Below are 20599 nucleotides of genomic sequence, written 5' to 3' on the forward strand. Positions count from 1 at the left end.
TTAGTTACAGTATCTTCAAAAACTGTCTAAAAGCCAAGATGATCAAATTCCCTTAAAATGAAAGAGTTGTTACCAATCACATGGCAATCTCTCAAAGCTGCTGTAACCAAGTTGACCTCACCTCACAACAACTGAGGAAGGAGGGGCTGCAGGTGAGGGCAGGAGGAAGTGAGGAGCAGTGCCCCACAGCCAAGGGTGTGTGGCTCTGGTGGCCACCGGAGGGTCGAGGTCCTCTGATCACTCAGCCAGCAGGGACACTTCGAGGAAGACAAAGCCCATGTGAGGAAGAAACCCATCCTATCCCATCGAAATGATGGTGTTTCCTGGGGAAAGAAGGGTCTTTCCCCTCAAGCAGCGGTCAGCAAGAGGAGGACCACGACCTAAGAGGGGGACCACCTGAGCGATGCTCACCTCCAGGTGCCCACAGCCTGTGGTGGGAAACACAGGGCAAAGGTAAAAGGTGGGGAACAGGGGCAGGCAGGATCTTCTAGGGTGCTGCTGGCGGGAGGGAGGGTGCAGAAGCAAGGGGAGAGGACGACAGGATGAAGTGGGGACGCAGCAGAGGCCATCACTGCCTGTCTGGGGCCAGGCAGTCCGGCCGCAGGGCACAGAGGCAGGCAGACTCCAGAGGGACCCACAGAGCATCAGGAACAGAGGACATGCATGGAGACGTGGGTGTGACTCTCCTGCCCACCTCCACCCCAAACTGTAGCAGTATTATCAACTTTTTTAACTTTTCATCTTGAAATAATTTATCAGATGCAAAAAACAGTACAAAAAACTTCCATACACTCTTTATTCAGATTCACAAGTTTAACACTTTGTTTTATCATCCCCTTTATATTATATATAACATGTTTTATGTATTTCATATATAATATATAATCGCATTCTTTCTGAACCTTTTGAGAGTTAGCTGACAATCTCCTGCTCTTCATTCCCAAATCCTTCATCATGCATTTTTTCAAAGACAAAAACATTCTCTTGCATGATAACAAACAATCAACATTCAGAAAAGTGAGCTTTGATTTCGATTACCTCCGTATCAGAGTACACCCAGCATCCCAACAATGTCTTTCCCATCCATTTTACCTGATCCAGAATTCATGCGTGGCGCACAGTGGTCCTGTCTCCTGAATCTAATTTATTCTAGAACGCTTCTTCCATCTCCCTGGTCTTTTGTAATACTGGCACCTCTGCAGACTTCAGGCCAGTCACCCCTGGATTTGAATTGGACATGGGTTATGCGTCTGGGCAGAGAGGCTCAGTAGGAGGCATCATGGCAGGACCTGCATGACAGTGAGCCCCGTGATCCGTGACGGAAGCTTTGATTCCTTCATTGTTAAATCCCCAGGTTTCTTCACTACAGAACTGTCATTTTTACCCTGTGATTAACACTGTGGGGAAGACCTTGAGACAATGTAAATATCCCATTTCCCCCAGACTGTCAACCAACGGTCTCAGCATCCATGACCGATGCCAACCTGAACAGACCTTACTCAGATGGTACACAGTGGGGATTTTCTAACTCTGTTCTTTGTGCATTCATCAGATGACATTCTGCTGTAAAGAGTTTTCCTTTATTCTCTGTTTACCTACTTTTTAGCCCCATGAACCTAGGGGTTCCTACATGATTCAGTGACTCACAGCCCATTCCTGTCCTCATCTATTCTGCCACTCAGGTGACCCCTCGCCTGCAGGGAGCGCCCCTGGCCTGTCCATGCTCCTGTGGGCCGTTCTATCCCATAAGAGCACTTCTTCACCTTCTGACTTACTGAGACAAGTCAGACTCATCTTGGACTTTCTCCTCCCAACCCTGTGATCAGCCATTCCTCCAAGGAGTGTTGGTTTATTTAGTGGGGCATAATATTTAGAAATGAAGCTCTAAACACACATGTCCTCTGGTATTAGCAACTTCTTACAGGGAAGCATTCAAGTCAGTCTGGGGAGGCAGTGAGCTTTGCAGAAGGAATTTCCAACTGGTTGTATGATGTTTAAAGCATGTTTTAGCAAGTCCACAAGGCTGTGACCCACACTGTCCCTGTTTTTATTTTCAGATGAATGTTGTCGTGGAAGCTGTAGTGCAGCTATTGATCTGAAACCCCAGGTATTGTCTGATGCATGAGCACCTCCAATCCAGCTGCATGGCTACTTCCTTGACCATTTGTGAAGCCTCTGTATGTGTCAAGAAGAGTAAACTAACCCAAATTGGCTCTTCCTGTACATTGACTTTTTGGCAAGGACATGTAACCCAACCAGGGTGGTTGCATTTATCCTGTAACAAGCACTCAATGTAAGCACAGGATCCACCAGAAGCTGTGAGACTCAGGCGGCTGGAAGCACTGTCCCCTCTCAATGACCGAGCCTGCTGTCTGAGCAAATGGTCCATGTCCTCTGAAGACTTCTCCCAGCGCCTCACAGAGGCTTTCCCATCCCTTCTCTGTCAGCCTCCAAGTCCAGCTGCATTCTACCTCTTGCTTTCATTGGCTGAACCTCACCACATAAACCTAAATGTTTGGCAACATGTTATTCTAGCCTACCACAGTAAAATTAATTTGGGGGAAATAAATGAAATAAGTAAAACCTCACGGGAGGAGTTTACTACTGTTCCATGCCAGTTTCAAAGCTGAAAGTGGAAGGATTAGCCCAAATTTCAGCAGCTAGGTGGCATGAAAAAAAGAAAATATTTATTCTACCCAGAGAAATTTTTAAGCATTGTAAAAATTTTGCTTCAATAAATTGTATCTTGTGCCACTTTATTTCTAAAATTCTTCACTCAATCAAGGGCAGGAAAAAACACTGCAGAGAGGTTTTCAATGGGAAATGGTCAGAATAAAACCCCTTCTCAAATACCCCTGCCTGTTAACTAAATAGAAACTAGAACACATATTCTCAGCTTGTAATAAGATAAAACATTTTCTGTGTTATATCCATAAAAAGATTTTAGACCAATATGTTAATAATTGTTATCATTGAATGATGAAATTATCTTCATATTCTCATGTCTTTTGCTGCTAAGTTGCATAACCTTTGTCAGAGACTCAAAAGATAATAACAGGAGTTTACAAACAACGGAAAAAGAGAAATACCAGTGCCAACAGGGTTAGAAACCTCACAGGAGACACTGCCAGAGTGGTGGTAAGGAAAACAGCATTTAATTTCACTCCATAAGATGTTCCACAACTGAATTTAAGCAATTACAAAGATGTAAAATTTCTTAGGACAGTAACTCCAGAAAACTCATCAGTTTTTCACTTACCAGAGTTTTCTGACAATTCTCAGAAGAAAAGGTTTAGTTGTGAAAGACTGCTTTAACGTGCTGAACCCTAAGACAACATCCACTTCCTGCAGACTCTGGAGGCCTGAGTCTCCCTTTGCATGCAGTGCGGGTGGGACCCAGGGCACAGGAGGCCGCTAACCAAGGGCAGCGCACCCCAGATGGTCCTCTGTGCTGCCCTATCTCAGTACACCAGGGAGACACATTCATTCAATGAATGTTTTCTCAAGACCCGCCACGTGCCAGGAGTTTGGCTGAGCACCCGTAACACAAAAATCAACAAAATATGGTCCCCATCTTCCTCAAAAGTTCAGGACACTGTAAAGCAATTATCCTTCAATTAAAAAATAAATACATTTAATAAAAAAATATTTTTTTTAAGTTCAGGACAAGGAAAACAAGTCTATTGAAACAAGTCTTCTGAGTGGAAGTTCTCATAAAGAGAAAGACAGTGAATAAGAAAGGAGCAGGAGGGAGGAGGGCGGGAGCGAGGGGGTATGTACCCATGCAATGCTCAGCTCCTAAGCACTCTGATAAGCCAACTACTTTAGCCCAAAGCTCTTCAAAGCAGAGAGAAAGCACACTTCTTTGCCTTAATCACTTCTAATATCAAACCACTACTGCCACCTTAATCTCTCCAGTTACCACACCACGTGAAGCGCTTCCTACAACCTCAGAGCTGAGTGCTCCAGACTGAGAGATGGCACCTCGGCAGGAACCTGTGGGTGGCACCCCAGTTCTGACCATATGTGAGGAGGGGGACAGTGGAGAGGGTCAAGGCCTACTGACCCCAAGTGCCATCCAGGGGCCTGGCCAGCAGAGTGAAAGGCATCTGCAGCAGAAATGTGGTCGTTCCACCCCATGTGCTCAGCACTGACCCTTTCCCACAGGCTAGCCAGACTCCCCAGCTGCCAACCCACAGCCTTGCCTGAAGGAGGACGCTGTCCCTCTCCATCCTTGTTGGGGAGTTCCCCCTTCCCAGGAGCGGCCCTCAACCAGCGTCGCAGAGGCATCACTTCCCCGCTCCAGCAGGGTCGCTCAGAGTCCAGGACTGCACTGGCCCCCAAAGCTCCCAGCAGGAATAAGGCTGGATGCCCCCAGGGGAACTTGCATGAGTACCTGCTTCCCTCCTGGGGCTCACCCCCTTCCTGAGTCTCCTAGCATCAGCTCCCAGGCAAGCTGCTCACCCTGGAACTCTTACCTCCAAATCCACCCTGGGACGGCACCCACCCACTGCAGCCCCCCTGCCCCGCCCCGCCCCCCGCCGCTCCAGATGGCTACCAGCTTGCTCACCACATTCTGCCATCATCCCCAAATAGGGTGGCGACCCCACCAACCACAGGGATGCTCACACCATCTCCAAGGCTGCTCCAGACACTCCTCAAGTCACTAGAACCCAGTAACTAGAGTCTAGGAAATCTTTGTTGATTTTATATTTCTAGCACATGGATGGAATACTGTTAAGGATCTTGGTGTGTGTTGATCATTCAATTTAGATAATATATCACTTATTTCCAAAATGTTTCTTAAGCACTTGAACTTTTCTCATATTCCAAGCCACAATGAGATATTCTAGACACATTATCTATTACAAATTATAACATTTAAAAAGTTATGGGACTTCCTGGGTGGTACAACAGATAAGAGTCCACTGTGAGTGCAAGGGACATAAGTTCTATCCCTAGTACGGGAATTCCACACTCCACAGAGCAACTAAACCCATGAATCACAACTACTGAAGCCTGTGCACCTAGAGCCTGTGCTCTGCAACAAGAGAAGCCACCGCAATGAGAAGCATGCACACTGCAACGAAGAGTAGCCTCCACTCACTACAACAGAAAGCCCCACACGGCAAGGAAGACCTAGCGTAACCAAAAAAAAAATAAATTAAAATAAATTAATTAAAAGTTACAACATTCAGTTCAGTTCAGTCACTCAGTCGTTGTCTGACTCTTTGCGACCACATGAGTCACAGCACGCCAGGCCTCCCTGTCCATCACCAACTCCCAGAGTTTACTCAAACTCATGCCCATTGAGTCGGTGATGCCATCCAACCATCTCATCCTCTGTCATCCCCTTCTCCTCCTGCCCCCAATCCCTCCCAGCATCAGGGACTTTTCCAATGAGTCAACTCTTCACATGAGGTGGCCAAAGTATTGGAGTTTCAACTTCAGCATCAGTCCTTCCAATGAACACCCAGGGACTGATCTCCTTTAGGATGAACTGGTTGAATCTCCTTGCAGTCCAAGGGACTCTCAAGAGTCTTCTCCAACACCATAGTTCAAAAGCATCAATTTTTTCAGTGCTCAGCTTTCTTCACAGTCCAACTCTCACATCCATACATGACCACTGGAAAAACCATAACCTTGACTAGACGGACCTTTGTTGGCAAAGTAATGTCTCTGTTTTTTAATATGCTATCTAGGTTGGTCATAACTTTCCTTCCAAGGAGTAAGCATCTTTTAATTTCATGGCTGCATTCACCATCTGCAGTGATTTTGGAGCCCCCCAAAATAAAGTCTGACACTGTTTCCATCATTTCCCCATCTATCTGACATGAAGTGATGGGACTGGATGCCATGATCTTAGTTTTCTGAATGTTGAGCTTTAAGCCAACTTTTTCACTCTCCTCTTTCACTTTCATCAAGAGGCTTTTTAGTTCATCTTCACTTTCTGCCATAAGGGTGGTGTCATCTGCATATCTGAGGTTATTGACATTTCTTTCCGCAATCTTGATTCCAGCTTGTGCTTCTTCCAGCCCAGCCTTTCTCATGATGTACTCTGCATATTAAGTTAAATAAGCAGGGTGACAATATACAGCCTTGATGTACTCCTTTTCCTATTTGCAACCAGTCTGTTGTTCCGTGTCCAGTTCCAACTGTTGCTTCCTGATCTGCATACAGGTTTCTCAAGAGGCAGGTCAGGTGGTCTGGTATTCCCATCTCTTTCAGAATTTTCCACAGTTTATTGTGACCCACACAGTCAAAGGCTTTGGCGTAGTCAATAAAGCAGAAATAGATGTTTTTCTGGAACTCTCTTGCTTTTTCGATGATCCAGCGGATGTTGGCAATTTGATCTCTGGTTCCTCTGCCTTTTCTAAATCCAGCTTGAACATCTGGAAGTTCACGGTTCATGTATTGCTGAAGCCTGGCTTGGAGAATTTTGAACATTACTTTACTAGCGTGTGAGATGAGTGCAATTGTGTGGTAGTTTGAGCATTCTCTGGGATTGCCTTTCTTAGGGATTGGAATGAAAACTGACCTTTTCCAGTCCTGTGGCCATTGCTGAGTTTTCCAAATTTGCTGGCATACTGAGTGCAGCACTTTCACAGCATCATCTTTCAGGATGTGAAATATTACCTGAGGCTAATTTAATATTATAATCAACTATACTTCAATAAAAATTTAAAAGTTATGTGCAAATCATTTTCTTGTTAATAATTATAAGACAAGAATGCATTGATTTTGCATAAGAAATTAGATCAGCTTTATCCTTTTGTGGAATATACCTCTTTCAACTATAATATTCCTACATTTTCCCTTAAGAATCTAATGAAAATGATAAACAAAAAAATAACTATTTACATATATATACAAATTTTTGCATGTAATATCTGGGTCTAAAGATTAGGTTCATTTGGGATCTCCAGATTAAGAATCCTTGCCTTATAATTAAGATATGCAATCATTTTAGAGTGAGGCAAATAACACGAGCTGTTTTTCATCATCACTGTGCTAATGAAATACACTGTACCAGACTCAGCCATAAACACAATTCGTCTATTCAGCTGTGTGGCTGCATGTGAGATTACAAATCAGCTCAGTAAATACTGATGGAGTGCCTGCTTTATGGCCCTGGGGGAGGCGACAGGCCCATTGCCATGTTCGTACTGAACAGCCCACACGCCCCATTGCTGGCAGCCAGGTCACATGCCACCTGCAGTCACTTCAGCAAGAAACGGCCTCCGTCTCAAGACACCCCACCCCTCCCAGACCCACACCCTTGGCACCAGCTGCTGCTTTGTGCCTCGCCGCTAGATTAAGACCATCTGATACCAGAGTGCACAATGGTATCTTGCATCCGATTTAATAAAACACTTGGTGAAGGAATGAACTAATTCACTGACTTGTGAGGAGAGCATGTGGAAAAACGGGCAAATGCTACTCTTTCCACAACTCAACCCAGCAACTCTTGACGTCATGCTCCTGTGCTTTGTCTGTCTTGCAAAATGCACACACGCAACAGGCTCCTTGCTGACACAAACTTAAAACATACATTCGAGCAGAGTGACCAGAGAAGAGTGGTTGTTTTACCAAGCAGCAGCGAGCATCAGGAGCCCTCCTACACTGTGCCAACCCCACGCCAACTGGCCCAGAAGCATGGGGAACAAGAAGCCATCCTGAGCACCCTGCCTCCACCTCCCTCCACACCTCCTGGGGGGCCTTGGCCTCCACTTTCCACCCTGGGAGCCTCCAGTTCCCTGTGAGTCGGGATAACCCTGAGATACCCCCGTTAAAGCAGCACACCCATGGCTGCACGTGGCTGTTGTTCTGGTTTATGGCCCAGCCTATGTGGCACCCCCTCCACGCACCAGCGCACCCTCCTTGAAGTCCTTAACCTCAGCACCACCCAGAGCGCCCTGCAAACATGATGCAGGAAGAGAGTCCTCTGACCAACTTACTGTGAGCCTTGGCGGTGCAGCAGGCAGCATGTTAGGGGCCAGGGTGCAAGGACGGTGGAAAGGATGGTGTGCAGGTTGGTGCTGCCCAGGAAGGGACAGGATGCAACAGGCTCCAGCAGGCGGGCGCAAGGTGGAAAGCCTGCTCCAAGCACTGCAGCTGAGACCACCAGCGCACAGGTGGGAAGGGAGGCAGATTTCTACTTGGTGGGCTTCTACAGCCGTTTCCTGTCTGGGGGGTGGGGGGTGTGCAGGGGTGGGGGGCAGAACCAGAGGTGAGAGGTGGGTGGGATGGGCAGGGGCTGAACTGGAATATCTCATGGCCAGGGAGGGGAATATTGTCATAAAGTTCAGGATTAAAGCTCTTACTCCAATCCTGAATGTATGCACTATGGCAGAAATCTCAAAGCCACCACGAGAACACGAGCTCCAGACAACAGCAGCAAGGGCTCTCTCCACAGGCGCTCCAGGGGACATGCAGGCAACATGGGTTTAGGGAAGTAGGGGGCCCCAGTCCCTGGTCAGAAGCCAGCTGGGGGAGGTCCCCATCCTGCAGGTGACTCCAACGCATAGACTGTGGTCTGGGTGCTGATATGTTAATACATTCCTCTTTTAAGTAGGATTTTTGCATTTTACAGGAGATGTTTTGGAGACCACGCCCAAACAGAAGTGCAGAGATCTCCTGGTCTAAATTTCAGACTCTGAGGTAGGTCTTTGAGGAGAGAGGCCTACTTCTCTGTCAGGGGCCTGCTTTCCTGGCAACTTCCAAGTCACACTCCATAGGTGGCCTAGTCCCTCCACCCACTCATGTGGACAAAGCCGGAGCTCCGCCGTCTCTCCTCCACTCTCTACATCCAAGGCCTGGATGGAGTTCAAGCTCACCCACTACCAAGTCCCCAAACCACTGCTGACTCTTGAGGTGCCGGCCATTTATAGAACCTCTGAAAAGCCAGAGTGAGGGCCAACTTCAGCAAAAGCTTGAGGTTTTCAGTCAAGTAATAGCCCACTGTTGTGAAGGTCGGCGCTGGCACAAGAACAGCCCCAGGGCCCATAAAGCTGCTTTTCCATAAAACCTACTCAGGCCTTGTAAACACTCTGTCCTCTGTGGATGTAAATGTTCTCAAGGTGTATTAATGAAACTGAATCACTTCCAGTTCAGCGAGTTATTAATAGCTGCTGACTGCTCCCCCCAGTTCTTAGATTCAAAGTCTCCCTTCGAAGGGGGTGGGTCAGGGAATTCTGTTTACCTGCATAGCAAGAGTTACTGCTTAACCAAGCCGTGCTCAGCATATGTGATAAGAGACCAGAAAGTAAGAAACGGTGTTTTTTCCCTTGGAAGTTAGCAATTAACTTATGAAAAGCACAGAGATGTGTTGGGCTGATTTGACAATGGTTTTAGAAGGTGGCATTCACCTTCCACTCACCCCATGTCAGCAACTTGTGACCTTGTAAATAGAAAGACCAAGGAAACCCAACTGAAATGATTTAGAGATGGGGTGGAATAAAGCACTTTAGCTCTTGGCCTGAGAGGTGTGGAAGCCATAACACACATGCAGTCGTTCCCTCCTGTGCCCCCAGGCCCAAGGAGGCTGTTCCCTGTCCTAAGGAACCTCGTGCTCCCTAGGCCAGGTGGTGAGGGCTGCTGGGACACGCCCCTGACCTGGGGCTGGCCCTGCCAGGAAAGGAAAGCTGAGAGGAAGGAAGACATTGTCCCCTGGGCATTCATCTTCATGACTTCCTCATACCAGAAATCTGAGGACCCAAGACAGGATATTCTTTTTTAAATTTACTTCTCAGGAAGTAAAAGGGAAAACTCTTTCCTGGCACATTTTTCTCTTACGCTGCCCTGGAGTCTGCATGCTCACTAGGTACTAGAATGTTGGCAAAGGGCACTGAGAAGGAAGGATCAGCACCTCTCAAGGATCAGCACCTCCACTCTCCTGGGCATCCACGAAGAGGTATGTTCTGAGAGATGAGGGCTACTGGCTGGTTTGCAGGTCTCCCCTGACCCACCTGCTCTGTTGACCCTTGGGGGCAGCCAGCTGTTTCTGGCAGAAGGCACCACAGGCCTGACTCTACTTCAAATATTCATGCATACTTCTCCTTCCTCCCATGTTTACAACTGCTTTTTAAATTTGGCTGTGTTATCGCAGAGAGTTGTGAGCTCTTTAAGTGTCACCACAAGCATTTGATTCGTGCTCTTCACTTAAACTCCTGCATTTTAATATCTAATGTATCCATTGAGAAAACGGCTTTGTCAACCTGCTTACAGCCACTCTGTTGCAGCAGTTGTACTTCTCTGTTGATCTAGGTGTGTTTTTTGTTTACACTTTAAAAAAAAAAAGACATTTTGAAATGGTGTTTTACGAGCACGGTGTTGAGTCTGGGAAAGTCCCACAGTTTAACGAAGAATATTATCAATGTGCCATGGATAAAAATCAAGGGCAAACAAAGGTCCAGGTGAAAAGGTAATTGAAACATATTACCCGATGATGCTTATCCGACGGAGGACGTTGCCAGGAATCCGCTTCCTGGGTCCTTCTCCTCCAGACGCTTCCTTCACGTCTCACTCTCCTCCTCCTTCTTCCCTCCTGTGGGCCCGGAGGAGAAACCAGGATGTTTGGGGAAAATAAGAAAGACATTGTGGCATCTGTCTTAAAGGGCAGTCAAGCCATCATCTCAGAGGAGACCCATCTTCTCAGGGCTGGTGGCTTTCTGCTCGACCTTCGGCTTGAGGGTGGCCAGTCACTTCGCGCGCTAACACACCAGGTAGAAGCGAATCTCCAAGGGCGGTGCCGGGTTCACACCTCAAACCAGTCAGACACTCAACAGCAGGTCAAGGGAACATCCAAAGGCTCCTCCTCAACTGTCACTGCGCCGAGGGGCCGTGTGAAGTCGCGCACATGCACCACAGCCCCGGCCTCCATGGAAGCGAGGCCTTCCGGGGCACAGAGCGAGCCGCATCCCGTGCTGCCCACCCGCGCGCGAGGCCGTGGCCCTCCTGAAGGGAGACGGGAGCGGGGGCAGCACCGGCGTCCCACAGGCAGCCCCGGGAGCGGACAGACTGGGCGCGAGGCCCCCATGCTCCAGGCGGAACCCAGTGCGGACAGTCCTCTGTGGACAGCCATCTGCCGTCGCCCATCCAATCTTCGCGCCTCACCTCACATTAATATGTCTCCTCTTCCGATTCTGGTACCAGGCCTGCCGCCATGGACGCGCCCAGATGCACGTGCGCGCGCGCGCATGCGCACACACCTGGTCCTTCAGGCCACCTCCCTGAAGTGCCCGAGCCTTCACCTGCGGCACCTGGGGCGCCTCCAGGACTTGCATCCCCGCACCCGCCCCTCCCACCCGCAGACCTGGCCTATCCTCAGGCCACAGGTGAGGCCCGGCCCACGCTCTTCTACTAAATGGATCGTTCCTGCCGTTGTCTCTGGTTTGTTTTCTGTGCTCCAAGTCCCCGAATTGCGCGCACACCTGCCATCTCAGACAGGCCCCCGCGGGGATGGGTGCTGGAGAGCAGCCCGACGCTTAGGAGACACCGAGAAGCACCAGACCACTCACATAGAGCCTGGCTCATCCTCACTGATTTTGTGTTTGCTTTCTGATTGCATTTTACAGATGAAGGGATCATTGCCCAGAAAGGACAGTTTGCCCCAATCACACAGCTAACAGGGCTGGTGACAAGGTTTGGATTCACATCTGCCAGACTCCAGATTCTACGCCTTTCATTTAGCTGAAGTCTCCCGGAGATCAAGACATAGCCCAGGAGAAGGAAGCAGTCCAGGGAAACGTAGGACAGGAAGAATATTAGGTGAAGGGTAACGGCCACACTGAGCATCAAGGCTGTCCCTCTGGCTGGATCTGCAAAGAGTGAGCATCGTGGTTGGTCTCATGTTAACACCTCCTACCTGAACAGCCCATGGCTTTTCTGCTCCAGGACCTTGGCACCTGATCCCATGGCTCAGCATTGGATCACCCCAGATCCAGTGAGGTGGGGAAAAGCCCAAAGCCTCTACAGATTCACAGAGTGTGAGGAGTGAGCCTCTATGACTCATGTCAGTGCCTGACCAGAAAGGGGGCTCCAGGTAACTTAAAACCCTCCTCTTTGACAGGATCTAGATGAAGGTCTCACTGGTCCTGCCGTCTCACTTCTGCAAGGACTCTTGGTGGCTAGAATCCAGCCCCACATCCAAAAGTCTGAACTAAAATAGTTAGATTTTTCACAGAGTTGATTGGTTCCACCCTAAAGCTGCCTGCTATTCTCTAGTTCTAATACCTGAACCAGAGTAATAAATAACTGCTTATATGACAACAGTAAAGAAAAGGATCTGGAGTTAGAAACATGAGTGGTTTTTATTTTTTTCAAGGATGTTATCCTCGTAATTAAACAACTTGTTAACAATTAGTTTCTTTCAAACAACACCCTCTTCTATTTAATGTTTTATCACATTTATTTTTCTACGATTACATATTTGGACACAAGGACTTCCCTGACACAAGAAAAACCATGTATATTGTCAGGGTCCATTTTACTTAAAAAAAAAACCACAGTTGTTTCACTTACATTTTGATAACTATAATTCTGGTTCTTCGGTGCTGGAGGACAACAAAAATTTACAGATTCCCCTGAATACTTATAAATTTAAAATGAACTCTGCCCTCCACATACAAACATAACTTGGCATCTCTTTGTAATCCTCCTCTTCCTACCCTGAACCCCATCTCTGTTGGACACCAATCTCTGCAAACCTGTCCAGAGCAGGATGCTGACAGATCAGATATGACACTTCACAGACTCCCGTTTTTCTCATAATCCCACTCAACCAAAGAGAGACAGAAAGAAAGATAGAAGGCACTGAAGAAAGACTCTATTAATTTTACAGCCTTTCAATTAAACTCTTACCTCTGCCACTTCGAAGTCCTCATCTGACCATCTGGGAGAGGACACCAAAACATAACCCTAAGACTAACACGCGTGAAGCTTGCTTGCATTTTGCAGAGATCGGGAAATCAAATACATGTTTACTAAGAGCTAAATTCCATGAGTGCCATAACTAAACAGCTGTAACTAAACAGTGTGTAATCCTATATCCATATCCCAATACTCTGTGCACTCCAATGTTCATAGCAGCATTATTTACAATAGCCAAGATGTGGAAGCAACCCAGTGCCCATCAACATACAACTGGATAAAGAAGATGTGGTATATATATATATATATATATATACACACGCACACACACAATGGAATATTAACATAAAAAATAGTGAAATTTGGCCACTTGAAGCAATGTGGATGGACCTAGAAAATACTGTGCTTAGTGAAATAAGTCAAACAAAGACTAATACTGTATGATACTACTATAGGTGTAATCTAAAAAATAAAAACAAAGGAATATATATATATATGCAAAATAGGAGCAAACTCACAGATATGGACAACAAGCTAGAGGTTATCAGTGTGGAGAAGGAAGGGGGAGGGGCAAGATGTGGTGGGGGTTAAAAGGTATAAACTACTATGTATAAGACAAGCAACAAGGATATCCTGTACGACTCAGGGAATTATAGCCATTATTTTGTATTAACAATAACTTTAAGTGGACCATATTCTGTAAGAACACTGAACACTATGCTGTGCACCTGAAACTCTTATAATATTGTAAATCAAGTCTACTTCCATTTAAAATAATTTATTAATTAGTTTTAAAACAAAACAAGCAGCAAGTCCAGAACATGGAGGACCCCAGAAGCAGGGACAGAGGAAACAGAGCCATGTAGGATGGCTCCAAGAGCTAGGCCTGGTCAGAAGTCACTGCAGCCTGAGACCCACATGTGGAGATGAGCCCAGAAGATGGGGCTGAGAGCACAGGGGCTCCCTGGGGGAGCTTGACACCAAGATTGCCATCAGATATTCTAATTTCAGGTAAGGCTCAGTCACTTAACTTTTTTAATTTACTTTTTAAAAACTAAAGTGCTTTCTGTTAGGAAGTTGCATACGGATTTTCATTTTGCTTGATTTGTATCAATATTACACCTGTGCTTGGTTCAATGTCAAATTGTTCTGCGAGACTTGTGAAGAAAAAAACCTTGAAAGTTCCTGCCCCATTTTTTGCTCCCCAAAGGCAACCACTGTCAGATCTTCCAGCTCATTATTTTCACATTGGCATGCGTATCTCTGAAGAACTTGCACACATTGCTACTTCAATCTCAGGGATTATCTGCTGACTCTCCCCCCAGCCCTGTGTACACACATGTACATTTTCTTTCCAACAAGTTTCCAATTTAGTTTGACCAATATTCAGAGATCACATTATTATATCTCTGTAAATCCCGTTCACAGATTATTCATGTTATCCAATCGTTTCTGTCCCTGGCTGACACAGGAATTTGCTTATCTGTTTTTCATTTACTTAAATTTCTATGTTCTTATTAATTCATTTCCAATTCTCCAGTTTTGTAAAGCTCCTCACAGCACCTTCAAAGGCAAACGTGTGCTCCCTGCTGTCGTTTACCTTCTGGCCCATGGTTTATGCCATTCTAACATCATTACTGTCCACCGAGCAGCACCACCAGAGAGGAGGGAGCACGGCGGGTATCCACCCTGCCCTTCTCACCCGGAGCCCAGAATCATTTAATGCTGCTTGAACCTAATACCTTCACCAACTGATGGCTTAATCAGGGCTAGGGCCCTTGGGAGACTGAATCACAACAGGAGGAGAAGTCACTGAAAGTGGAGATGGGGGATTCACTTTCAGCGCCGGTGTTGGGTTTCCCGAGCTGTGCTGCAGACTGACCTGAAGGGCTGATGGGAGCGAGCCTCAGCCTGAGGGTGGAGACGAGGCCCACCATCCACACAGCACGGCCTGGGCCCTCTGCCCTGGCCTCCACCTGTCTTCTGAGCGACCCTCAGTCAGACTTCCCTGGGCTATGTCCTTCTCCAGGTCATCTCAGAGCCTTCTTTCCCCAGAGACAAGGGAACCCGCTGACGCAGGGCTAAGGAGGTGCCTTTCCTCTCAGCCCCTACCACCCTGCTCCTCCCTCCTCCCAAGGAGATTGTGTTTATCACGTGAGAACACATTTTGGTGACCCAGCCCTACAGCCCTGAAGTGATTGGGGCTTCAGAACCCCTCCTAGGAAACCTGGAAAGCAGGGATGGTGTGCACTAGCAAGGCCCCAGCCTTCCCTGTGGCCAGTCTCCCCCAAGCCAGAGCCAGCACCCCACTCCAGGCTCCCAGCCCATGCATTTGAAGAAGAGCGCTGGCTGGAGAAGGACAGGTCTGGACTCTGTTTACCAGCCGTGTGATGCTGGGCAAGTCATTAAACCTCTCTTAGGGACTTTTATTATTTGCAAACTGGAGATAACAATGCCTGCCTTGAAGAACCATTATTATATTTATAGTTAATAAATGGAGAACTTCCACTTGCAACAATATTAAGGATTTAATAACCTGGAAACTTTCCCACTATAATACAGTTTAAGATACTGCATAAACCATGAGATGCCTTTTAAATGCCTAGCTGGATTCTCAAAAAAAAAAAAAAAAAAGAAACTCCCCAAAGGCCAGAAATGAAACCAAAAACCAGAGTGAGAACTGTGTGAGCCCACACTGACAACTCCAGGGAGAAGGGGCTGACAACCCTGGCTCCTCAAAGGGACAAGGAGGCAGAAAGGAAACTGCCACATAAAGACACAAGTCTTGAAGAATCCAGGAAACAATGAATTAGGGAAAACTCACCCCCAACACAGGCAGAGAAAGAGAAAGCCTTTCTATCTCTGATGGGTTTTTTTTCCCCTCTGAGAATTCAAAACCTCAGGCCAGCTCACAGTTTCGAGATCATGCAATTCAGCTTATGCTGATAAAACTATTGTATAGCAACTAAAACAAAAATTTGATGATTTAAGATGAAAACAACTAAAAATGTAAGAAACAAGGCTTTTAAAAAAATAGAGCTTATAGTTATAAAAAGTATAGTCAATGAAATTAAAACATCTCAGTGGATCAGTTTAACACACTATTAGACAAAGCTGAAGGAAGAATTAGTAAACTGAAGATAAACCTGAGGATATTATACAGAACGCAACAGAGAAAGAGAAAAAGAGATGAAAATAAATGGGGATAAAATGAAAATGTCCAATATCCAACCAACAATTAAAAAGACATCTAAAAATGTGGCACATAAGGTGACCAACAATAAATATTAATGATTTTGCTTTTAGTCCTTATATTTACATAACTCTGAAGCTCAAATGCTATTAACCACAGGAGCACAGAGATTGCTATAGATCTTGTCCATCTGTATTCATGGAATATCATAAATGTAAGGAACCTTGGCGGTGACCTGATTATACCACTTAATGGATAAAGCTGAATCTTGCCCCAGCTCAGTCACTTACCAGCATATAACTTAACATTCTGAGCTTTCATTTCTTCAGTTATAAAATAGGAATAAAAACAACTAGTCTTCAGAAAGAGTTTCTGTGAAAATCAAAAGGAAAAAATGCAGGGAAAAGATGTAATATCGAAAGTGGTACAGTAAGCATCAACAAATGAAAGCTATCAAGACTTCTCGCCATTTGTTTCCATTTCAAATGATAAAATAGAAGCCCCCAAAGATCAATCATGTATGGATGTGAGAGTTGGACTATAAAGAAAGTTGAGCGCCAAAGAATTGATGCTTTTGAACTGTGGTGTTGGAGAGGACTCTTGAGAGTCCCTTAGACTGCAAGGAGATCCGACCAGTCCATCTTAAAGGAAATTGGTCCTAAATATTCATTGGAAGGACTGATGCTGAAGCTGAAACTCCAATACCTTTCATCACCTGATGCAAAGAACTGACTCATTGGAAAAGACCCTGATGCTGGGAAAGATTGAAGGCGGGAGAAGGGGATGACAGAGGATGAGATGGTTGGATGGCATCACCGACTTGATGGACATGAGTTTGAGTAAGCTCCAGGAGTTGGTGATGGACAGGGAAGCCTGGCATGCTGCAGTCCATGGGGTCGCAAAGAGTCGGAGACGACTGAGCGACTGAACCGAACTAAAAGATAAATCACTTATGAGGATCATACAGTATATTCCTAGTAGCCCAAGAATTAGAATCTAGTTCTCTCAACCTGTTCCTATGCTCTTCCATTGAGCTTCACCCGCTGGGAAAAACAAAGATGAGGAAGGTGGAAGTGGAGTCTTGGGAGACACGACCAAGTGTCTCCATCCTGGCTCAGCGCAACTTAACATACTATGTGAGGATGCAGCAGACATTCATGACACAAATAAATCCTGGGTGATGAAATTGTAGGCCTGTGGGGAAGACATTTCAAGCAGAGAAGTAGGGGTGAGGGGGCAGACACACAGTCCTGGAGGATGCAAAGCCCAGGGCTGGTCTGGTTCTGGTAAGAGGCCCATTTGGGGCTTGCAGACAGTGAAGAAGCAGCTCTGGTATGTCTCCCTTCTTTGAGGACACCCGTCCCCTCAGGGGGGCCCATCCTCACCCAAAGGCCCCATCTCCCAGGACCATCACATCCAGGCCTTGGCCTGTCACAGACCATCCTGTCTGCTCTAACCAAACACCACAGACTGGGTGGCTTATAAACAATGGGATTGATTACTCTCAAGGCTGGGAGTCTGAGGTCAGGCTGCCACGACTATCAGGTGAGGGCTGTCATCCAGGTCACTTCTTGCCGTGTCCTCACATGGTGGGAAAGCTGGGGCATCTTGGTTGGGGGGGAGGGGGGCTCTCTCATGAGGACTCCAGTCCCATTCACGAGGGCTCCACCCTCCCACGATCGCACCACTTCCCAAGGCCCATCTCCTGACATCACCATGTTGGGTACTAGGATCTCAACATACGAACCTGGAGGGTGGAGGTGGAGGAGTGAGCCTGCAGCGCCCTGACATAACACGTGCAGAGCATGACACATGCTGCAGGGATTCACAGGGCAGGGACCCTAAGCCTCGAGGGTTAACAAAGTCTTCGTAGGAAGCGACTTCTAAACTGAGGACCCCAACAGGGGAACAAGCCAGTAAGTCGGCCAAGGTGGAGAGGCAGAGGGGGAAGAATATCAAGTGATGAAGCCGGGGACACGGGCTGCAGAAAAAGTCAGGCCCAAACTGCAGAGTGCTCAGGCCTCTGTGTGCTCGGTCGTGTCCAACTCTGTGCAACCCCACGGACTGCAGGCCACCAGGCTCCTCCGTCCATGGGGTTCCCCAGGCAAGAATACTGGAGTGGGTTGCCATTTCCTCCTCCAAGGGATCTTCCCAACCCAGGGATCGAACCTGCGCCTCCTGCGGTCTCCTACACTGGCAGGCAGATTCTTTACCACTGGGAATTCCCCCATCAAACTCAAGAGCTTTAACTCAGTCTTGCGGAGCCAGTGCCCTGGCAGGGGTGAGCAGAGCAAGGCAGCGACAGGCTCGGGCTCCAGAGCTTCTCTGGTTTCTGGAATTCAGGGAGCAGAAGCCCAGAAGGCAAGCTAGAAGTTACATAAAAACATTTCCAACTCCCCTGGGCTGTATCCTTTGGTTCAAAACAAGGTCCACCCACGGCCCAGCCCCGCCCCACGCCCTGCATTGGGTCAACATTCGAATGTTAGAGATAAAGAAAGTAATAAAGATAAGACAGGGTGTGAACCCGAAGGCTGGCCTCAAAGCCCAGACAGGTGTGCAGACAGCACCGACTTATCCAGAACGCGTCTCGGACGCTTTCCTTGTACACCCTCTCTTACAAAACCGGCGGCGGGCTTTTCTTTTTCTTTCTTTATCATTTGCTGTGACAAAAACAAGCAGCTTTTTGTTCTAGGAAATAAACTTACACTGTAGTTCTGATGGTAAAGCTGATGGTTGTGCACCCACTAGACTGGGGTCACTCCTCCTGACCCTCCAAGTCATGTCACCTAGCTCTTTATTGAAGACCCCCACAGATGCCCTCAGAACCTGGGTGGGGGGAGTAACATGCATTCTAACCAAGCTCCCCGTATTACTCCCCGCATTACTGTAGTTTTCTCAGGCCACCACGACGAATGGTGCACGCTGAGCGCCTCAGCACTGCAAGGGTCCTTCCCTTGTGGTTCCAGGCCAAGAAGCCTGAAGGCAGTGTGCTCAGGGCCCTGCTTCCCTGAAGGCCTGGAGGAGGCCCCTCGCTCGCCTCCCTCCTGCTCCTGGTGGGAAGCTGTCCTCAGCTTGTAGACACCTCACTCCTGTCTTGCCTCCATCTTCAAGGGCCATCTCCTGTGGGTCTGCGTCAAATTCCCCTTCTGTTGGACCACAGGAGTCATGGATGAGGGTCCACCCTAATCTGCTGTAACCCCATTTAGTTGGATGGCCTCTGCAAAGACCCCATTCCCAAATAAGCGCACTGTCTCAAGGGCCAGGGGTAGGATTTCAGCACACTTGAGCAAACAGCATTCAACCCATGATGGTCCCCTTGGGTTCACGGCTCGTGAACTTCCAAGCATCTGGGAACTTGGGTGACAGATTCCCTAACAGCCCATTAAGGTGCAAGGTCACCGCAGCCACATGGCGCCCTGACAGGCTAGGGTCCTGCCTGCCTACCTGGTTGGATCTGGGGTGCAGGAGGGGGAAGAAGCGGGTGTGGGCGGAGGTGAGATCCACGGAACTTCCCCTGTGGAATGCACCTGGGCCACGGGCTCCGCACACAGGCCGGCCACCCAGCTTTCTAGCAGAAGCACAGGGTGCTTGTCTGGACCGACGCAGTTCCCCAAGAACCTGCAGCCCAGACAGACACATCTCACTCTCACTTGAAGACCAAACCTGGAGCAGAGGACTTTCTCATCCAGGTGCAGGTGTCTCGATGGTGAACCCAAGTCTTCACCCTGCCCATGTACAATGAGCATCTGCTCAGGGACCTAATTCACATCCTGGCTCTGTCCCTCACCAGGGGATCTTGCACAACGTACATCAGCCTCAGCTTCCTCACCTGGAAAATGGGCATGACCGCAGGAAGGACCTGGTAGGATTAAATGAGATAATCCACGAAGGCTCTGGTCACATAAACAGCATTTAATACATGTGAATTCTTCCTCTAGAGCATGATTGCCACGGTTTCTGGTGACAGACTGGTATCTGATGCAGCTGACTTTGTTGTGCCAGCACTTAGCCTCACTTCCTCCATGTGACTGTGTAACTTGAAAGCTGATAAAACAGTTTGTGAGCCAACTATCTCCTCCGACATCAATGAATGAAATCAAGAAAGTCTGGAGAGGACAAAGTGTGTTTTGGTCAAGACTTTTTTTTTTTTTAATTTATTTTTTTATGGAAGGTTAATTGCTTTACAGAATTTTGTTGTTTCCTGTCAACATGAATCAGCCATAGGTGTACATATATGCCCTCCCTTTTGAACCTCCCTCCCATCTCCTTCCCCATCCCACCCTTCTAGGTTGGTACCCGCCCCCGCCGTTTGAGTTTCCTGAGCCATAGAGCAAATCCCTTTGGCTGTCTGTTTTACAGATGATCGTCAAGACGTCTTGATAAACCATACACAAATACACCTCCTTGGGGATGACAGAGAGGGGAGGGCTGGGTCTTGGAATATATATCCATTGTACTCTCAGTAGCCTACTTAAAAAATAAATAAAGCAAAATTGCTATTTACTGAAAAGTTTTATTAATGCCCCATGAGATGTA

General features: G+C 47.4%; 1 long non-coding RNA gene across 1 annotated transcript; it reads left to right on the forward strand.

The window, feature by feature from the left end:
* Nucleotides 1–8016: 8016 nt before the first annotated feature.
* Nucleotides 8017–12247, forward strand: LOC122447106. The gene is made up of 3 exons (XR_006271133.1): nucleotides 8017–8135; nucleotides 8594–8661; nucleotides 11577–12247. It is a non-coding gene; the product is annotated as an uncharacterized LOC122447106 (long non-coding RNA).
* Nucleotides 12248–20599: the final 8352 nt, after the last annotated feature.

Source organism: Cervus canadensis, chromosome 9, assembly GCF_019320065.1.
Source record: "Cervus canadensis isolate Bull #8, Minnesota chromosome 9, ASM1932006v1, whole genome shotgun sequence".
Taxonomy (NCBI): domain Eukaryota; kingdom Metazoa; phylum Chordata; class Mammalia; order Artiodactyla; family Cervidae; genus Cervus; species Cervus canadensis.